The sequence below is a fragment of the Leuresthes tenuis genome, unplaced genomic scaffold, assembly GCF_036924035.1.
Source record: "Leuresthes tenuis unplaced genomic scaffold, fLeuTen1.0.hap1 SCAF_14, whole genome shotgun sequence".
Classification (NCBI taxonomy): Eukaryota; Metazoa; Chordata; class Actinopteri; order Atheriniformes; family Atherinopsidae; genus Leuresthes; species Leuresthes tenuis.
The window spans coordinates 3235425-3256915 of NW_027325368.1; the positions used below are offsets into that span (position 1 = coordinate 3235425).

Here is a 21491-nt window from a genome sequence, read left to right on the forward strand (position 1 = left end):
TTTGCATTCAAACAGAGGATAATTTTTTACAAGTCCAAGTCAAGTCTCCAGTCTCTGGTCAAGAGTCCAAGTCCAGTCTCTAGACTTTGAGGGTCAAGAGTCCAAGTCAAGTCTCTAGTCTTTGAGCTGGAGTCCAAGTCAAGTCTCAAGTCTTTGAGCTAGAGTCCAAGTCAAGTCTCAAGTCTCTGGTCAAGAGTCCAAGTCAAGTCTCAAGTCTCTGAGGGTCAAGAGTCCAAGTCAAGTCTCTAGTCTTTGAGCTAGAGTCCAAGTCAAGTCTCAAGTCTTTGAGGGTCAAGAGTCCAAGTCCAGTCTCTAGACTTTGAGCTCGAGTCCAAGTCAAGTCTCTGGTCAAGAGTCCAAGTCAAGTCTCAAGTCTCTGAGGGTCAAGAGTCCAAGTCAAGTCTCTAGTCTTTGAGCTAGAGTCCAAGTCAAGTCTCAAGTCTTTGAGGGTCAAGAGTCCAAGTCCAGTCTCTAGACTTTGAGCTCGAGTCCAAGTCAAGTCTCTAAACTTTGAGCTAGAGTCCAAGTCAAGTCTCTGGTCAAGAGTCCAAGTCAAGTCTCAAGTCTCTGAGGGTCAAGAGTCCAAGTCAAGTCTCTAGTCTTTGAGCTAGAGTCCAAGTCAAGTCTCTAAACTTTGAGCTAGAGTCCAAGTCAAGTCTCAAGTCTCTGAGGGTCAAGAGTCCAAGTCAAGTCTCTAAACTTTGAGCTCGAGTCCAAGTCAAGTCTCTGGTCAAGAGTCCAAGTCAAGTCTCTAGACTTTGAGCAGGAGTCCAAGTCAAGTCTCAAGTCTCTGCTCAAGAGTCCAAGTCAAGTCTCAAGTCTGAGGGTCAAGAGTCCAAGTCAAGTCTCAAGTCTCTGGTCAAGAGTCCAAGTCAAGTCTCAAGTCTCTGCTCAAGAGTCCAAGTCAAGTCTCAAGTCTGAGGGTCAAGAGTCCAAGTCAAGTCTCAAGTCTCTGGTCAAGAGTCCAAGTCAAGTCTCCAGACTTTGAGCTAGAAATAAATATACAATCTGCCTGTTCACAGCATTAGCACACACAGTTCGTTGTGGCTAGTTTGATGGCTAATTGCTAATTTTAACATCTTTCACGTTAGCAAGTGACTAACCGGTTTGGGTGGGTTTTCAGATGCCGGATGAAGTTTGATGTAGTTGAACCAAAATCTTGGATTTTTTTGCCGCACTCTTTGCACACTGCTGTCTGTGTGAAGGCATTGTATCCATAACATCATTCGAGGCACTCCTGGAGAACTTTTCCCACTTGTCTAACACTGAAGTAATGCATCAAATGTATGATAATGAAGATGTGCGCTTCACACTTGGCGCATGACGTGATTTTGGTGAGCTCAGAGCCAGAGAAATGATGACAAATGATGAGACTAATAGTAATAACCAAGTCAAGTCTGAAGTCACAGTTTAGTGAGCCTTAAGTGCAACTCGAGTCCGAGTCACGAGTTCGAGTCCCCAGGTCTGCATTCAAAGTAATGAGATGATTTTTCAAGATTGGGTTAAACTTTAAATACAATCAAAATTCTGTTGAAACAGAATAATCAGATCTAACAAAAGCTTTAACTTTGATCAAACCAAAGCTAACAGGGTGTAACGCTAAATAATAATTAAACTTAAACAAATAGAGTTTGGTCAAATTTAATGGATGAGGACTCCTCTTTATACTGCTGCTGGTCCCTGTGTTGCCATGACAGGAATAACCTCCCTTTTCTTCCAAGATTCTCTTGGAAATGAGCAAAGAAGTGGTGGCTGCACAAGTGGGGAGTGTTGATTGAACACTGCTGTTATCTGGATGCGCTAAAAGAGCGCTAATATATATTTGAAAAGGATGGAAAATCTAAGCCAATTCATAACTGAATAACATCTCTTTCCACCATATTTGTACAAGATAAAGAAGACGCCTTTCGAACTCAGTAACTCTGACTTGTTTGCTCATGAGGACTGAGCTTCCGCTCTATATGGATAAGTTACATATTTACACGTACAGTTCATATTTGTCAGTTCTTATCTTTTTATTATATTCTATGGGTCAGTGCAGGTGTCTCAGTTATTTCTGCACACATGAGGGTGTTTGACTTCTCACGGAAAAAAATGTAAAGTATCATATAAATGATAAAAACTATTGTCTCCATTTTGAGATTTTTAGATTCTTTACCCTGAATAACTTTTTTCGCAATAGTGTCAAAATATTTGATGAGATTTTATTGGATTTAAAGTGAGGATACCTGGAGTGAAGTAGATTTATTCCCAATGAATTTCACCATATGTGATGGAGGGTCCTGTAAGGCTCTTGCATGCCTGTTTAAAAGGGTTCTGAGAGTTTAACAGTGTTGTGCAAAACTCTTAAGATATCCGTTTAATTTTATAGCGTCATAAAAACAGGAAATAAGTGCAGTGGTTTATTGAAACTTGGGCAAACATAAATGGGTTTGAACAGTTCTGAGCAGCTTTAAAGTGAATATCTGGTCTGAGCTCCTTTATTCTCCAACACAGCCTGAACCCTCTGAGACGAGCTTTCTGTCATTTCTTTAAGGAGTCTTCAGGAATAGTTCTCCAGGCTTCTTGAAGGACATCCCAAAGCTCTTCTTTGGATGTGGGCTGCCTTTTGTTCCGTTCTCTGTCAGATGATCCCACACTGCTTCAATAATGTTGAGGTCCGGGCTCTGGGGAGGATTCATCCCTCCATAAGACCTGTTGCCACTGATTTTCAGTCCACTTCTTGTGTCATTTGGCATAGCTCAGCCTTTTCTCCCTGTTTCCCTTCCTTAAGAACGGCTTCTTGACAGCCACCCTTCCATGGAGACCATTTCTGATGAGGCTTGGGCCAACAGTAGATGGATCAGCTGAAGGTCCAGATGCATCTCTCAGGTCCTGTCAGGTCACAGCTGGATTTTTTCCTCTTTCTTAAGGACATCACTTTCAGATCCTGTTCATCTGCTGTAGATAGTTTTTTAGGCCTGACACTTCTTCTTTTGTCCTCCACTTGTCCAGTTTCCTCAAATGTTTTAAGGACACACTGCACACCATGCTGAGATATGCCAAGTTTTCAGCTAATAGCTCTTTGGGAATCACCTTGTTGCTGCAGAAATCCTATTTTCTGTCTGTCAAACTGTGTTTTCTTTGCTGTTTTTCATAGATGCAGCTAAAGAAATGGGAACAAATGATGTGTCTTTGTGACAAAGTGCCTAAAGATCCAATTTAAAACGGCTTCTTTGCTAAGTTGTCTGTTATGTGCCGACACAACACTGGTTCATCCCTTGAGTTAGGAGCCTTTTTAAGAAGGAAAATAGAAAGAAAAGAGGGGTCATTTTGAAATGAAATGTTAAAGGAGTTGCTAACCTATTATCAGGCATCATGCAGTGATGGATTAGAGAAATGCTCCAGGTTACAGGGCACTGATGTTGTTCCAGCCCGTCTGTTATACTAATTGCTCTTCAGTTCTTTTGGGTCAAAGATTTCTTCATTCGTTTTGTGACTAAGTTAAGTCAACAGAAGGTACCAGTTTTGGACGACTGAGCAGAGAACAGAAGGATTAGGAAATGTCACCTTAACCTCTGGGAATGTTTAAGCTTCAGAGTGTTTTGTCCTTTCGATCTCGATTGGCTTCATTCAGCCTAAAGAGCACTAAAACATGCTTTTATCCTACCCCTGTTGATATGTTTCTACTCTTGGCACATAATCTGGATCAGGTGTGAAATGTCACAGCTGAACTGTTGAATCTGAAAGCTCAGCTTGAACCCTGTACATGCTTTTTTTTCTGGATTGATTCGAGTCCTCCGTCTTTCCACATCCATCAGGAACGTGTTGAGAGTTAAAAGTTCAATATTGGGTGGAGTTTATACAATTCACAAGGCCTTGAAAGGTCACCCTGCATATTTTTGAGGAAGTATTGAAGATAAGTGCCATCTCCACTGGCCCCCACAGCTCTCTTAGCTGCTAAATCATTAGTCTCATGTCCCCTGACAATCAAAATCGAGACCCGCCCTTCCAGGTTCTGTGTGCTCAATTCCCTCTGTGAAGACGAGGGTTTAGTTGGCTTAGTTCATCAGTTTCTCAAAGCCTGAGTGAGTAGTTGAACTGACAGAGTTTGAGAAGAAGCCCCGATGCACCTTTGATGCAGAAATATGAAAGTTGGGGAGCTTAAATCATCTTTTTTTACCTTATGATGTCTTTCCTTTTTTAAATTAGACTTGTTAGGCTGCTCCTGCATGTTCTCGTCCACTTGACAAAGCAATGGAAAAGAAACTATTACTTTTAGTGCATTTAAAAATGTGGACGTTTCAGTTCAAGCATGCATTACTTTTAATGCAGTTTATCCAAAGGCAGTTCATGAAACTCTATGAACTACATATATATGTATATTTCTTTTCTTTAACTGTTTAGATAGATGTTTACATATCAAAAACTACTGGGTTAGGGTTAGGAAAACATTAGGAATGTAAATAGTGATGGAAAGCACCGTTCATTATACATAAACCCAGTGTGCGGAACAAAGAAAATAAGAAATGCATAAAACATTCGTGCACAAAGACAGACAAACATACGCATATGCATACATATTTATAGACATATTTACAAACTGTGCCCACACCAGTTCACATACACACTTATAGATTTGCATACATGATTATTAACTGTAAGCATGTGACAATAGGAGAGTTATGAGTTTATTTTTTAATATCGACACACTTGTAACTGACCTCAGGTCAGCAGGCAGTTTGAGATGGACGACAGTCACTGAAAGCACCATCAGAAGACTTAGATCTGATGCTGGGATTCACCTGAGCACCTGGTTATAGACACTGTGATGGTCAGAGATAAAGATAATTCTGTATCAAAGCCTCCTGAAGGGACCGCAGTACTGGAGTAATATGTCCAGTACTGAGTTCAGGATATCCTACTGACTGTTTGGACAATCCTGTAAATAAATAGTTATTGTGCTGGTTTTCTAATAAACGGATACAGAATCCAGGTTTTCTCATATAAATGCTAAGATATACTATGATTATTTTAAGTAATTACCCGGTGGGAGAAGGAAAAAATAAGTGGACCAAGAACTGATCCTTGTGGAACCCCGGAGAGATTTTTCTTCCGGTTGATTTGAAAATGATCCATTGAAACGTCTCCTGTCTCTTTGGTACGATGACTCACTGTAAAACTAACATTTACCCCTCAGATGGAGCTGTGGAAGCGATATGAACGTCCACAGTAGTTCCAACATATCAACCAACCAATGTAAAGCTTGGATTGTACAAGTAGGATGGAACAATGATACAATGACAATGATGCTGATTGGAAAACTCATCGAGTGAGACATCATGGTGAATACCAGGATGCTAATGCAGCTTATAAAAGCAAGAGCAGCAAGGAATCAGATAAAGACGAGGATTTTTTTTGTCTAACCTCCCCATTCAGAGTCCTGCTCAATCTGCAAAAGACACAAACATGGTGTAGATGTTAAATAAACCTCCTCTGAAATGATCAATAAGATTCTTTGTAGCATCCTAAGATTTAAAAATGTAGCTTTTGTTTGATAGTTTGCACTGGAGAGAGTTAAGTGATATGTACAAGAGAACCTGCTGTTCGTCAATTCAATTCAATTCAATTCAATTCAATTCAATTCAATTCAATTCAATTCAATTCAATTCAATTCAGTTTTATATAGCGCCAGATTACAACAATTGTCATCTCAAGGCACTTAAGTAATATAGTCCAATTCAAGCCAATTGGAATTCAATTCATTGTAATCATAATCCAATTAATTCATATGGAGCCAATTCAAAAATAATATCCTAGCTAAGGAAACCAACAGATTGGACCGAAACTTGTCTTCAGTCCAATCTCCCGTCCTGAGCCTGAGGGACTGTGGAAAGGAACAACTCCCTTTAACAGGAAGAAACCTCTGGCAGAACCAGAACCAGGAAGAAACCTCTGGCAGAACCAGAACCAGGAAGAAACCTCTGGCAGAACCAGAACCAGGAAGAAACCTCTGGCAGAACCAGGAAGAAACCTCTGGCAGAACCAGAACCAGGAAGAAACCTCTGGCAGAACCAGGAAGAAACCTCTGGCAGAACCAGAACCAGGAAGGGTGGCCATCCGCCTCGACCAGCTGGGGTTTGAGAAGACAGAAAAGAGGGAAAAGAGGAGGAAAAACACCATAACACCATTCAAAGGATACCTGCTGGAACAGGGAAACACAAGTTAATAACCACAATAATGTCACATGGACATAAAATCATTTGAGAAATTAAACAGGGAAAAGAGAGCAAAGGGAGGAGAGGTGCATCATGGGAGCTCCCCCAGCAGGCTGGGCCTATAGCAGCAGAACTATGGGATGTTTCAGGATCACCTGAGCCATCCCTAACTATAAGCTTCATCAGAAAGGAAAGTTTCAGCCTGATCTTAAAGGTAGAGAGGGTGTCTGCTTCCTGAAGCCAAACTGGCAGCTGGTTCCACAGAGAGGGGCCTGATAACTGAAGGCTCTGCCTCCCATTCTGCTTTTAGGGGCCTGATAACTGAAGGCTCTGCCTCCCATTCTGCTTTTAGGGGCCTGATAACTGAAGGCTCTGCCTCCCATTCTGCTTTTAGGGGCCTGATAACTGAAGGCTCTGCCTCCCATTCTGCTTTTAGGGGCCTGATAACTGAAGGCTCTGCCTCCCATTCTGCTTTTAGAAACTCTGGGAACCACAAGGAAACCTGCAGCCTGAGAGCAAAGTGCTCTGTTGGGGAAATATCCAACTGTGAGATCTTTAAGATATGATGGAGCTCGGTCATTAAGAGCTTTATATGTGAGGATTTTTTTTTTACCAGATCTGGTTCCACAGAGAGGGGCCTGATAACTGAAGGCTCTGCCTCCCATTCTGCTTTTAGGGGCCTGATAACTGAAGGCTCTGCCTCCCATTCTGCTTTTAGGGGCCTGATAACTGAAGGCTCTGCCTCCCATTCTGCTTTTAGAAACTCTGGGAACAACAAGTAAACCTGCAGTTTGGGAGCGAAGTGCTCTGTTAGGAAAATATCTTACAATTAAATCTTTAAGATATGATGGAGCTCGGTCATTAAGAGCTTTATAAGTGAGGAGAAGAATCTTAAATTCTATTCTGAATCTAACAGGGATCCAATGAAGAGAAGCTAAACCTGGAGAAACATGATCTCTGCTGTTAGCTCTCAAACACGTTTAGTAAGAAACATTTTCAACCAAAAGGCTGCTCCATGCTTAGTTTTATCTCCATCACCTCCAGCCTCACCAACAGTTTGCATCAGCCCAGGGCTTCATTCATTTTTCACAGAGCCAGTGGGTGAGTCAGTTCATGTCCTTTCACAGTGCTCCTCGCTCTGATACAGCCTGAATCTCTGCCGCCTGGAGCTCACGGGCCTGAGGCCGCCAGGTTGTATGATAACGCCATTCAGTTAATCCACGAATTCCAAACAGGACGCACATTTGTTGCTATCAATTCAGAAATGATTCATTAATGATCCTGAGTGATGCTGAGAGACTAAATGGGACAGAAGTCCTCTCAGGCTGTCTGGTCAGACGTAACTGTCTGTTCCTGGCTGCTGTTTTGAGCAGCTTCCAGACCATGTAAATATCAAACAGGCCTTGGGGTTCTGTCTCCGTCATCGGCCTCCCCGAGTCGCTTATCTGTCTGGGAAAACAGAGCGAGCGATTGAGACAGCAAACGCATCTGACAAATCCAATCAGTCACATTAACCGCGGGGTTGATGGGATCTATTGTCTGCAAATACCCTCAGTGGACAGGTTTGATGTGTGTTGCATTCAATGCTTTTAGTCCAGCAGCTGCCAAATTAACATCCAGCTTTATTATTTGCCATCTGGGAATGCTTTGAGTGGCCAGTATTAAACCGGAGCTTTGCTCTCCTTTACTATAATACATTTCTGTAGGTATGCTGTTGGTCTGCTGGTACTTTAAAGTTTTTAATCTGGAAAACAATCAAAAAAATCATTCAGACTTCCTGACTTTGGCTAACTCCTTTATGACTTATCAGCCTCCTCAATGGGAACCTTTTTATGACCTATGACCTCACACCTTTCTGGTGAATTTCCCTACAATGAACACATTTGCCGCTACGTTGTGTTGATTAGCAAACATCTGTAATCCAGGGACTTGTGGGTATTTTGCCAAGGTTACCGAAGCTTTGGCAGCACCTGTTCCATCACTTAATGCAACAATGGGAGCAAATGTGCATGTGTGGAAAGCTCTGGGCAGCCGTGATGCGGTTCTGTATCGTGATGATGTCATTATGTAGGGAAACAAAGCTGAACAGCAAACAAACACACATTTCAGACCGTTTTCACCTGTAAGTGTGACTTTTGTAAAGCTGCAGACCATTTATATGCAGAAAAATCAAGAATTAGACCTCAAAAATGAGGGGAAAACCCTTTAAGTTGCATATTGGGCAGAAAAGAAATTGCTTTAAATCACACGTTTGCCTTCTTTTGATGGCTGCTTTTCATATCTTACACTTGTCTTGAGTGTCGGTTTCACCTCAGAAAGAAAAGCTAAACATATAAAAGCTGCATTTTTAACTGATATCAGCCTCCTCAATGGGAACCTTTTTATGACCTATGACCTCACACCTTTCTGGTGAATTTCCCTACAATGAACACATTTGCCGCTACGTTGTGTTGATTAGCAAACATCTGTAATCCAGGGACTTGTGGGTATTTGGCCAAGGTTACCGGAGCTTTGGCAGCACCTGTTCCATCACTTAATGGAGCCTGAAAGGCTGACCTGGATGTGTCCGACAACAGCGAAATCCTTTCAACATTTTACAGGAGAAAGGAGACCAGAGGCTTCGCTGCATTTCACAATAACTCAGAGTGGAAGGACAGAGGTTGCACAGAGAGAAGAAATGTTTTCAGAGCAGCCTCCATGGGAAGTGTTCTTGGAATGAAACGAGCTGAGAAACAACAACAATCCAAACTTAAATGATATCAGAACACGACGTCAGACCGATCCCGTTTGATTTGGCTGATATTATAATGTAAGACATCTGAAAAACTGGACAATTCCAATATTTTCCTGACTCGTTTCTGAACTGTGACGCAGTTCTTGTTGCCCTTTTGTGTCATAATGTCTCTCATTACTCTCATCATAGGGCTGGGTGTCGTGGCCGATCTCCTAAATCGATTCAATCTGCTCTGAAATAATGAAAATTACAAAATACAGATACAGAATGCAGGTTTTCTCATATGAATGCTAAGATATAATATGATTCTTTTAAGTAATTACCCGGTGGGAGAAGGAAAAAAGAAGTGGACCAAGAACCGATCCTTGTGGAACACCGGAGAGATTTTTCTTCCGGGTTGATTTGAAAATGATCCATTGAAACGTCTCCTGTCTCTTTGGTACGATGACTAACTGTAAAACTAACATTCACCCCTCAGATGGAGCTGTGGAAGCGATATGAACGTCCACAGTAGTTCCAACATGTCAACCAACCAATGCTGACACGGTTTACAATGTAAAGCTTGGATTGTACAAGTAGGATGGAACAATGATACAATTACAATGATGCTGATTGTTTATTGTTGTTTATTTTCACCATAAACAACAGGTTTTAAGTGCAAACCTGTAAATTGGACAGTTTAAACTTGTAAAAGTTAAAGCTGGAAACAAAAAAATCGATCTCATGCTCTATGAATCGATATTGCAGAATTTTAATTAAATCGATCAAAAATCGATGAAAAATCGATGAAAAATCGATATTTTTACCCAGCCCTACTGTTGACTGCCACAGAAACACTCGGCTCGGTGTTCCTTTCACTTTCCAACTTCCCCTTTCCCTCACTATTCATTACTTCTCTACTTTGCATTCACTTGCAAATGTTTTAGGGTTGATATCTGTTCCAAACACACAACAGCAGCTGCCTGGTGACGCTTTTTCAGCTAAATTGCAATAATGGGAGCAAATGTGCATGTGTGGAAAGCTCGTCACTGGGGTTCTGTGTCGTGATGATGTCATTACGTAGGAAAACAAAGCTGAACAGCAAACACACACACATTTCAGGCAGTTTGGGACCGTTTTCACCTGTAAGTGTGACTTTTGTAAAGCTGCAGACCAATTATATGCAGAAAAATGGAGAATTAGACATCAAAGATGAGGGGAAAACCCTTTAAGTTGCATATTGGGCAGAAAAGAAATTGCTTTAAATCACGTTTGCCTTCTTATGATGGCTGCCTTTCATATCTTACACTTGTCTTGAGTGTCGGTTTCACCTCAGAAAGTAAAGCTAAACATATAAAAGCTGCATTTTTAACTGATAGAGGCAGCGTAGGAGGAAAAACTACCCCCGGATATTCAATATCTTTGATTTATGGGCGTTAAACACCATTTACGATGCCACAGCTGTAGCAAAACAAACCTCTTTTTCCATTGTTTACATACTTTAAACCCATCAGTTTGTAACAGCACTGGAGGAAGAATGTGAAGTATTACGCCTGAAATGGAGCCGGTTAAAAGGCAACTTGGCTGTGCTGCCCTTGAGCTCAGTTTTATGTGAAGATTTAGTCACTTTCTGCAGGTTAAGCTTCAGAGAATGATGTGTAATATACCGTTACTGAGTAAAATGAGTCTGAGACAAAGTAAAAAAAAGCAGGTTTGGCATTAATCCAACCCGTTTATAACAGGAATCATTTCTGGTCTCCAACAACTGTCCTTTTATATATTTATATGAAGAGATGCTGAGGATCACGCTGATATGTTCCTGGATTTTATTGGATTTAAAGTGAGGATACCTGGAGTGAAGATTGATTTATGCTGTGAAGTAGATTTATTCCCAATGAATTTCACCATATGTGATGGAGGGTCCTGTAAGGCTCTTGCATGCCTGTTTAAAAGGGTCCTGAGATATGAACAGTGTTGTGCAAAACTCTTAAGATATCCGTTTAATTTTATAGCGTCATAAAAACAGGAAATAAGTGCAGTGGTTTATTGAAACTTGGGCAAACATAAATGGGTTTGAACAGTTCTCAGCAGCTTTAAGGTGAATATCTGGTCTGAGCTCCTTTATTCTCCAACTCAGCCTGAACCCTCTGAGACGAGCTTTCTGTCATTTCTTTGAGTCTTCAGGAATAGTTCTCCAGGCTTCTTGAAGGACATCCCAAAGCTTCAGATGTATCATTTGTAGGATCTGTTTCTTGTCACATTATGAGGCAACAGAGTGACAAGAATCAGAAGTTTTCAAACCCGAGATACAAGTGAAAATGCGCCTGAGAGAACCTTATTAATCCGGCTGGATAATGACATTTTCATCCAGTGTTTCGTGCACATTTAACAAGTCGTTTTGGTTCCCACATGAGGCAGAGAATTTGTAATGGGTTCATTTCCATTCAGGCAAACTTGTGTCAGCTCTGCAGACACGGAGGTCATGTGAGCGTCTGAGGGGAAGAGGATTCTGCAGAAATGCCACCGACTCCTCAGAGATGGACAATCTGTTTCACTTCTCTGTCTTGTTTTGTCGGCCGTTGGTTTCCTCCACAGCCAACAAAACATTTGGAAAGATTTTGCATTCATTCAGCATTAAACGTCCTGGTAAAAAGCATCTCAAGGCGCCTCGCTGGCTTTCATCTCTGCTGAGTGCGTCCTCTGACTCACAAGCAGCAGCTGAACACACAGCGGTTCTCTGTAGTCGAACCACGCCGATCAATACCCATTTCCAGCCCAGGAGTTTTCTCAAGCTCTGTCAATTTGAGGATTGATCGTCTAAACTCCCATGAATGTGTGCGTTTATTCATGCCCGATTAGAGCGTTTGTCGTTTGTTTCAGTGCACGTGTGAGTGCACGTGTGCTTTAAATGGCACAGGCAGCTGTGGATGGTGAACCCTCCATTTTGTCTAAATCTTCACGTTTTCTTTCGCCATTACAGGGAAACCCTAACTCTGGTGCTCCCCTAAGTTCCTGCTCCTGCTGTGAGTGTAATGATAACATTTTGGTGGTAACATTGATTACATTTATAGCTCAAGTGTGTGATTGTTAGCCTCACACAGCTGGAAGCGCGTGTTTATAGCTGGTCAGAAATAGATTCCTGGCTTTCACACAGGGGAGCAGCGCTGCTTTCCATAGATGGTTTGCAGGGTATTGTGAATTTCATTTGCTGCTCTACTTAATCCGGAAGAAGAGTGAAACCTCTTTGCTTTGTGTTTAGCTGTGTTGGGTTTTTAAAACTGCCGTCTTCTGTGGGAAAACCGTAACAGCAGACTCGGGTCTTTTCCTTAATGGACTCCAATCTGTCGCTTCAGCTCCTGGAATCGGCCTCTTCTGGCTCTGCACTCCCAGCATCCTTCGCTCTTCCTTTTTCCCTCCATCTCAGCGTGTTTTTTTTTTTTATTTGTGTCTGTATGTATGATTGGGCCAAATTTTCTGCTCCAGTTTTCCTGCCTGTCCGCTCTGCCCCCCCGCACTCGCTCGCCTGCTGCAGTTTGGTGAAACAGACTCGTCTTAAATCAGCCAGCTGGATGGCAGCAGGAGGAAGTGCTCAGGCCTGTGTTATGAATTATGGCTTTACATCCATGTTGCATTTATTCATAAGCACACGGGGAACATACAGTTCTTTATATGAACTGCTCAGCCCATGGGGCTTAAATGCTGAGCCAATTGTTGTTCATCAAGCGATTCCTGCTTTAACTCCTTCTGAAAGCGCCGCAGTCATTAATGTTCGCGAAATGCAAGAAGTGTATTAGTGATCTTTTTTGGTGTTGATATTTGTATTTTATGCTTTAGCAACCAAAGCCTCGCTGCTTCCAAGTCTTTAAGTTAACTTCAGGACAGTTTTAGGTGAATTCAGATTAAATATTGGAAATAATGCTGCATTTAAATCATATTTTAATCTAAATTAACCGTGTGAGTCGGTGTGGGTCATTGAGATAAATTCATTTGTTTTTGTTTTTGCATGCTTTTTAAACTTTTAAACCAAATAAAAGACTTTCAACCAAAGCCTCGCTGCTTCCAGTCTTTAAGTTAACTTCAGGACAGTTTTAGGTGAATTCAGATTAAATATTGGAAATAATGCTGCATTTAAATCATCAAAATTAACCGTGTGAGTCGGTGTGGGTCATTGAGATAAATTCATTTGTTTTTGTTTTGCACGCTTTTTTAACTTTTAAACCAAATAAAAGACTTTCAAATGGAAATATGTGTAATAAATGTGCTTAAGAAGGAGGCCTTGTGGGTAATCTGAGTGAAAAATGACAAGAACCTGGGACAGAAGTGACTCGAATGCTCATTAGAAGCCTCTAAGGGTCAACAGGCATCCAGGATAGCTGTTATCTGAGTGCAGTTTATGCTCTTAGGGGTATCACCTCTAACACAAGAGCCTGGTTGATGCAAAGCACTTTGGTAAAGACAGCAAACTGTGGTTAGGAGCCAGGATTTCTGGAAAATGTTGAAATGTTTTTCCAAGCATCGTCTGTCAAATATTAGCAGAACTAATGCTGCTGTTGTTAGCTTTGCCCTCGGCTGGCATCTTCGGGTAAATGTATTCCAACAAAAGCCCCGAGAGTCTGGAGGAATTACTTATCTCTAATTGGTCATGCAAATTAGAGAAGTATATGACATTTCTATGCAGTTTCACATGGCTCCTGTTATTCAAACGTAAGGCTGAAGCAGCTGTTTTTGCAGTGATGTAGAGAGGAATAACATCAGGGTACGGCTGCTAATTGCAGAGTCAGACGTAGCTCATTAATCAGTTCCATTGTAGGAAAATGTTAACAGCAGACTTGTGTCTTTAATACTATCTGAGGCATGCAAAATGATAAAATAGGTCCCTGCCAAGCCGGGCAGGAGCGGAGAGCTCAAGCAGCGTGTGTTTTGGTTGTAGGTTTCTCGGTGTGATGAGGCTCAACTGTTTTAAAATGGAGGTCAGTGTGACACAGGAGGGGAATCTGTGCGCTTTTCAGCCTCAGGCTGGACTCACAATCAGCAGCTATCTGTGTCACGGTTCTGTGAAAACCACCATGGTTATATTCATGTAATCTCTGTTGATTTATTGTTTAATATCTTCACCCCAGCTTGGTGCCTTTTTTCCACCCCACGTTGGTGTCTGACAGTAAAAGCAGACTTTCTTGATAAGATGGCGTTTAAAGCTCTTTGTTCTTCTCAGCTGTTTGTGCTGTGGCAGCTCCTCCTGCTCTCTGCTGTCAGGTTGATTTCCCGTTGGAAGCAGAGTGAGAGCGTGCAGGCAGGGCAGGGAGTCGGACAGTGACAGCCCTAACCTTTAACGTGTCATCTTGGATGGCAGCGGGACAGAACCTGCCGGGCCGGACAGGTTGATGGCTGCTCCGAGGCTGGGGATTTACTGTGAACCCGGGACCTCCTGGAGACCTCCATCTGCTGGGCCAGAGGGTCAGGAAAGGGACTGCATGTGACCTGTGAAAAACTGTGCTAAAAGGAGGCAGAAATCACAGCTTTAAAGAATTTTATTGTCATTTTACACGGGATTTTCACTGAAAATGTGGCTGTCGGGAAGGTGGAGGACGGCAGGTGAAGCTGATCAGAGCAAAGGCACGAAGAGGATCTGGAGAGGTGATTATTGTAGAGAAAGAAAGAAGGAAGCAGGTGGTGTGAAGAGGGGAAAGAACAGAGCTGAGCAGGAGTGTCGGTGTGGGGGCGTGACAGATGACTCGCCAGAGACGGCGAGAGTTGGTGGAAAATCTGAGGAGCACTGAGCCATCTGCTCATTCAGGGACTTCTGCTCATCTTAAACTGCTTTGCCACCTTCTGGCTTGCAGGACACACACATGATTGTGGATTATTAATGTTGTATAAATACTTTTTCGCTGCCACGATCAGTCACATTGTGTTTTGTTAGCTCAGCAGCTTGTGAGGTTGAGGGATCGGGTTGCCTGTGGTCTAAGGAAACAACTGCTGAACACAGTGGAACAAAAACGGGAGAAAATCGCTCAGCAGGGTTCAGTCTCGTGAACAAATAGTCTTAAAAGTAAGTGGACCTTAGAAAGATGGATTGAGCTGTCCTTAATGTGGGCAAAGACGGCATTTTGCCACAGTTTGAGTGCAGGTTTTGGAAAGGAATTTGAATAAATGCCTTTAATCTGAGTAAACAGAGAGGAAGGATGCTCCCAGTTCCCTCTGATTCACACGTCTGAAAACAAGGACAAAGCCCAGCTCAGAGCCCTATCCAGTGTGTGGAATCTTTCAAAAGCTCGATATGTCCCCAAACTGTGGCTCTCACACAACGTAACGCTGGTGTTTGGTTTGTCAGCCGCTCTGGGCCACTGTGGTCCAAGAAGAATACTTTGGATCTTTGGATGCAAACCGTAACAAACGCATCACTTTCAGAGAGTTTAAGTGACCCGCTTGAATGCGCCAGAGAAGCATCCACAGCATGAAATGAGTTAACTGAATGATACTCACAGAGAGAAGCGGCCTTAATAATGTCAGATACTTTCTGCTCTTTTGTTTTCTGGCTTTATTGCATCACTGAACACTGAACGGATGACTTTACGCTCACAGCTAAAGCTAAAGCACGATGCTACTTTAGCTTCTTTAGCTTCTTGCACAAGGTTTTCTTTACATTTCCAACTGCAGCGTAAGGTGTGCACGTGGAGAACAGAGTATTGTACATCTTAGGATCCGCTCCTCCTCCCTCTTTTTCTACGTGCACGTGCTCAGGCAGAGGCTACGTGCACGTGCTCAGGCAGAGGCTACGTGCACGTGCTCAGCAGTATTCTGACAAACGATCTAACCCTAAAAAGGACGACACGGGGCGCAGTCTGATTAATAACTTCACTGCATCCCTGCAGAGTTTCTTCTTTTGTTGCAGCCTTCCGGTCCTGCACTGAACTGGCAACCCGATCTATTAAAGCAGGCCCAAAAAAAACCCCCCAAACAAGCCCAATAATAAGTGGAGCTGGCAACTCTGGAGCAGAAGGCGTGTGTTGCTTAGCAGCAGGTGCATTGAAGACTCTGCTGGGATGCAACAGTGGGACCAAGGGGTATACATTTAGATTTTTAATAAAACACTGTCTGCACTGCAAGTTACAGGATGCAGAAGAAGGGCAAAGGAGAAAAGGAAATTCTCAGGCGGAGTTGCAACAAAAAGCAGAAAAAAATCGTTGAGAGGAAGGGATCCTGGTGCAAAAGCAGCCATCCTTTAACATGAGTGTTCACACACAGCTGATATAGACCTGATAGCATTAGGAGTGCATGTTATCACAGGCATGTGTGCTCTATGTCCTGCTAATTATGTGTGATGAGAATAAGAACTGCATTCTTTATGAAACTGGCTGAGCTGTTAAATCTTATTTTCCCATTTTCACCTCATCAGGCTCAGCTTAAACCTGTGGTTTAACCTGTGTGTGCACATGGTCTGCAGCGTGCACATGGTCTGCAGCGTGCACATGGTCTGCAGCGTGCATGAGCTACACACCTCTCAGTGTTCTGGGATCATCTTTCCTTTCGGAGCACGTTGTGCAGAAAAAGTTTGATGTTCAGTTTGACGTTATTTCACACGCAGGAAGAAATGTGTGAGAGTTTTGAGCTTTATGCATGATAATGGATGAGTTTGTGCCATCAGACAGCTCCGTTCCGCCTGTTTCAGCCCGTCGACGAGGTTAAATTCCACCTTTTTCTGCTTGAAGTTACTGCTGCCCACCGAGGTCATGAACTTTTGAAATAGAGATCCACTCCAGTCAGTGATTTCACACCGATGCAGATCCACACAGTCAGAGATTTAGCTGTGACAATAACAGTGTGTCTGGGTGGATCAGGACACCGGTGGGTGTGTTTCAGAGACAGAGGAGTCAGTTGAGTGAATCTTTTACCTCATTGGGAGCCACGCAGTGCTTATTTAATCTTTTTATTGCTTTCCAGTGATGCCAGGCCACAGTTCCTGGCAGTTCATAGCTGGTGGATCACATGCTTCCCCGTCTGCAGCGCGCAGGTTAAATGAAGTCTTTTGTGCAGCCCAGAGCATTTTCTCCAGGTTTTCTCTGCCCTGCCCCAGCTCTTCAAACACTAAAACCACACGCCCAGCAGTGAAAAAGCGTGCCTTTGCCTGAATAGCCATTGTCTGCCCAGATGATTGTGAGTCATTGTCCTGGCAGCACAAGCCAGGAGTCAAATGATGTGATGCAGCAGCGAGACCTCCATTGTGTCCCGTGTGAAGCTGTGGCAGGAGCGGCAGCCCTGGCAGACACCGACTGCCGGACTTTCACAGGACTTTTGCATGAATAGTGGAGTAATTCAGTCGGTGGCGGCGAGGTGAATTAGCATTTTGAGTGGATTCAGCGCCGGCTCTGTTCCATTCACAGGGCGAGTCTGTGAGTAGCCAGCAGAACCTCTCAGAGCTGTGGTTTGTTTGGGAAGAAGAGGGCGTGTTTTTGCCAGATAAAATAGGTTAATTCAGTGTCAACCTCTTAAATGCTGTCAGATTTGAAGGTGGAGTTAGCGCACTTTCCCCATATATTGATTTATTTGTTCATTCACATGTATTAGCAGACATTACAAATGCAGCGTGTGCTTACATGAGACTTTTGAGTTAGTTGTGGTGAGGCCTGACTGATTAAGATTCTTTCCATTTGGGCTCAAAGTGAGCCTTTTTCCCTGCACCCACCACAGCTTTTTACTGATACATTTCAGTGGAAAGTTTCTGTAATTTCTTCACTAGGTTAGTGTTTGCTGCAGATGGGTTGGGACTCATCACTCGTGTGATGCACCTTTACAGTCTGTTCACCACATTTTAACTCACCAGCATCTTTTACGTTGGACTGATTCTTTGTATCTTAATATTTCTTAATGTGTGTTCTGTGTCTCTGCCGCCATGTGAATAACCCTCAACCAGGTTTTAAATGTTCTAAACCCGACCATATGTGGACAAGAAACTTGCGACTGCAACTAATAGTCGACTCGTAAACGATTAATCGACGAATCGGTTAATTAATAATTAATTATCTAAAACGGAAAAAGGATACATTCAAGCCATATTTCATTTTTTAACATTAACATTCACTAAAAATGCTAAGAAGAGTGCGGCTGTAATGCACCAACAGTCAAATCAATGCCAAAAAGTGAAAAAGAACAACCTGGTTGTAACTGTGGACAGTGAAGCTGAATGAGACAATTTTAATGTTAAAATCCAAGACAACTCCGCTTATTTATAGCTAGCAGGCTACGCTAACAAGCTAAATGCTCCCGTGATATATGAGGTCGGCTTTACAAAACTTGCAGGTAATCTATTTTTTCTGGGTTTTGAGGGTGAAATGCTCCCAGACCCTGAACACTTTTGGAGGAGAGGACGATAATTCAGCCGCAGCCATTTCACTGTTTTACAGATCATCTCCCGCTATTATTCACCGTAACGCGCATGCGCCTCTAAGCAGAGATAGGTAGTAAGTGAGATGACTCACTCTGTACGAAAAATGACGTTCAGCTCGACAAACAGACGTGATGACGTAACTGACAATTAAATACGTTGGCGACTAATTATGTTATCGATTTTTGTCGTCAACGTCGACTAATCGTTGCACCTTTAATTGAGATTTGTACACCGTCCTTAGATTCTGAGGTAGAAAAAGGTAGGCAAAAAGGAGGTAGACTTAAAGAAAATGACCACAAGTCAAGACTCATGGTAGGACTGAAGGTGATGAATGGTTTCCTGACAGACCGCTGTGTGTAATCTGGTTTGGGAGAGACATGTCCCAAGATTATCTGCCAAGTTTAGATTTGGGAATTACTGTGGATTAAAGATATTTTGTACAAAAGAAATGCAAAGCATGTGGCCAGGTGTACACTGAGAGCTTCGTCGTCGTGAAATGATAAGGCGGAAAGATACGAGTTCTTTCGCAGGGTCAGTTAATCAGCAATGAAATGGAATTTGTTTGTCCAAATCAGGTGGAGTTGGGAAAGAAAAGAGATAAACAGACTGACAAGTTGTTGCCACCCTCAGCCTCCACCTTAAAAACCAACGCAGGGTAGAAGCGTCATATTTATAACAAGAAACTGTCCCATGCCTGAGCCTTTGGTCCTTTTATGCCTGATTTGTTGTGTATTGAAGTCCTCTCCCCTGTGAAGCCGACAGATGGTCATATCCATCCGTTCAGCTGAAAGAGTGAGCCAGGAATCTGCAGGTGTGTGTGGCTTTTACTCATGTTGTGGAGACACTGATCTAATTATGGTTTGCATTATGGAAATGTGTCTATGCCAGTGTGTAAGAATTTTGCTGGGTATCAGCAGGCAGGGCTGATAATTTGCTGTGAATGTGTAGATTTGTCTGCTAACTTGATTTGCACTGCACTGTGAGTGCATGGTATGATAATTTACAGGGCTTTTATGGAATCTGCTCCTTCTAGAAAACAACAAAATGACACATTTAGGTTGGTGCTACCTGTGATTAACTGATATACTGAAATAATAAGACGAATACGTGTTTTAATGGTTGCATAAAGTTGGGATGATGCAAGTAGTCTGGGGCAAATCTACCTGCAGCTGTCATGGAAATATAAGATTGTGTGAAGCACTTATGTAAAGCCAGGGTCCTATCTGCAGCAGACAGGTGTCAGCTTGGAGGAATTATAGCAGAGAGACGAGCTAATGTTGAAAAACTTCATTCAAACCTCAAAAAATGCTTGAAACGGCTTGAATGAATGCTACGTATAGGATGTTTATGCTGTTGGTTATTTACTGATTTTCAACCAAATATCATAATGTGTGGTGATTCATAGTTGGAGCAAAGTGGGGGAAAGGACCCAAACACAGGATTAAACAGGCTGGAAGCAGGATGGTGTGGAAAATAACCTTTTATTAGAAGAAAAAACCCAAAGACAATTCAAATAAGAGACAAAACCCAGAGGAATACAGCAGCAACTGACGGGGGAAGCTGCAACATAGGAAATAACGACATAAAAATGATGGTCTGGCAGTGAACAAAGGAAAACCTGGAGAATATATTCTGAGGGAGGTGACTGCAAACAAGGAGCAGGTGAAGCAGTCAGCGACTGAAAACCAGTTGTGATGCAGGGAGTTGACTTAATGCAAGGTAACTAATGAGGAAAACCAAGCCCTAAAACACAGAAACTCCTGGACCAGGACCAGGAAAATGTTTAAATAACCCTGTTGGATTTTAACATGGCTTAAAATCAGTGGTTAGGGTTAGTTCTCCCATTTTATTCTTATATTTCATCCTTAATCATGCAAACTGAGAGCGCTCTGACTGCTGTCTGCTGAATCCAGTAACATTTTGCTCCTGAGCACTCAGTCAGCCAGATTCTGTGAGCTTTTCCCGTACTTTTTCTTCGGATTTTAACCATTTTTTCGAAAGCTAATTCTAAAAACAGATGTCTGTGCCTCCTGCACTGTTCTGTGTTGAAGGCAAACGTCTCAGGAGACCTGCCCTGATACCTGGAAATCCATCGTTTTCATCCTGTTTTTGCATGAAATCGAATCGCTGCCAGGAAGCAACGCTTTGGTGGTTTTTTTCTATCAGTTGATTTTATTGACCAGCTAACAAAAGCTTTAAAACGTGAGGAAAACCAAGCCCTAAAACACAGAAACTCCTGGACCAGGACGAGGAAAATGTTTAAATAACCCTGTTGGATTTTAACATGGCTTAAAATCAGTGGTTAGGGTTAGCTCTCCCATTTTATTCTTATATTTCATCCTTAATCATGCAAACTGAGAGCGCTCTGACTGCTGTCTGCTGCATCCAGTAACATTTTGCTCCTGAGCACTCAGTCAGCCAGATTCTGTGAGCTTTTCCCGTACTTTTTCTTCGGATTTTAACCATTTTTTGGAAAGCTAATTCTAAAAACAGATGTCTGTGCCTCCTGCACTGTTCTGTGTTGAAGGCAAACGTCTCAGGAGACATGTTCTGATACCTGGAAATCCATCGTTTTCATCCTGTTTTTGCATGAAATCGAATCGCTGCCAGGAAGCAACGCTTTGGTGGGTTTTTTCTATCAGTTATGAGAAACTGGAGGATTTTATTGACCAACGAACAAAAGTTTTCGTTCTAATTTGATTTCAGTCTTTGATTTGAGCATTTCAGTATAGAAATCTTCCCCTCCTCTTCCTCCGTTGTGGAAGCAGTTGTTGCGTATTTGATGAATTGTAAAAGAAAGTTGACACCAGTGTCATGTTGTGCCACTTTTTCCCCTAATTTAATCAATCATAATATCATGTTGTGACGCTTTCTGGGGGGCATGAGACTCAGTTTGAGAGAATGCATAACAAAATGTGACATGAGACATGTTTTTCCATAAATAAATGGCTTTTGTCTACTTTTATACACCTGGTGGAGAAGCTCAAAAGCTTCAGATGCAACCAATCAGTTCATTTTCATGACCCTCAGCCGTCAGCATCTTATTTGTGGTGATGTTCAACTGTGTTCATATGGAGAAGACGATGTTTGGTTTAAGAATATTGTCATTTTTTATTGATTCGCTTGCTTGATGCTCTTCTATTTACATATAAATATAAAACTGGTATGGCTGGAGTTCAGGAGATAGAGTGGTGGT

General features: G+C 42.4%; 1 protein-coding gene across 3 annotated transcripts in view; it reads left to right on the top strand.

The window, feature by feature from the left end:
- Positions 1-21491, top strand: part of basp1 (brain abundant, membrane attached signal protein 1) — a 61617-nt gene that overhangs the window by 36959 nt on the left and 3167 nt on the right. Inside the window, exon 1 of one of the 3 annotated variants that reach the window (XM_072364037.1) lies at positions 18948-19106. The exons of the other annotated variants lie outside the window; for them this stretch is intronic. The gene's annotated coding sequence lies outside the window, so the exon portion shown is untranslated. Of the gene's footprint in view, positions 1-18947; positions 19107-21491 lie in introns of those variants that run through there. 3 annotated transcript variants of the gene reach the window in all.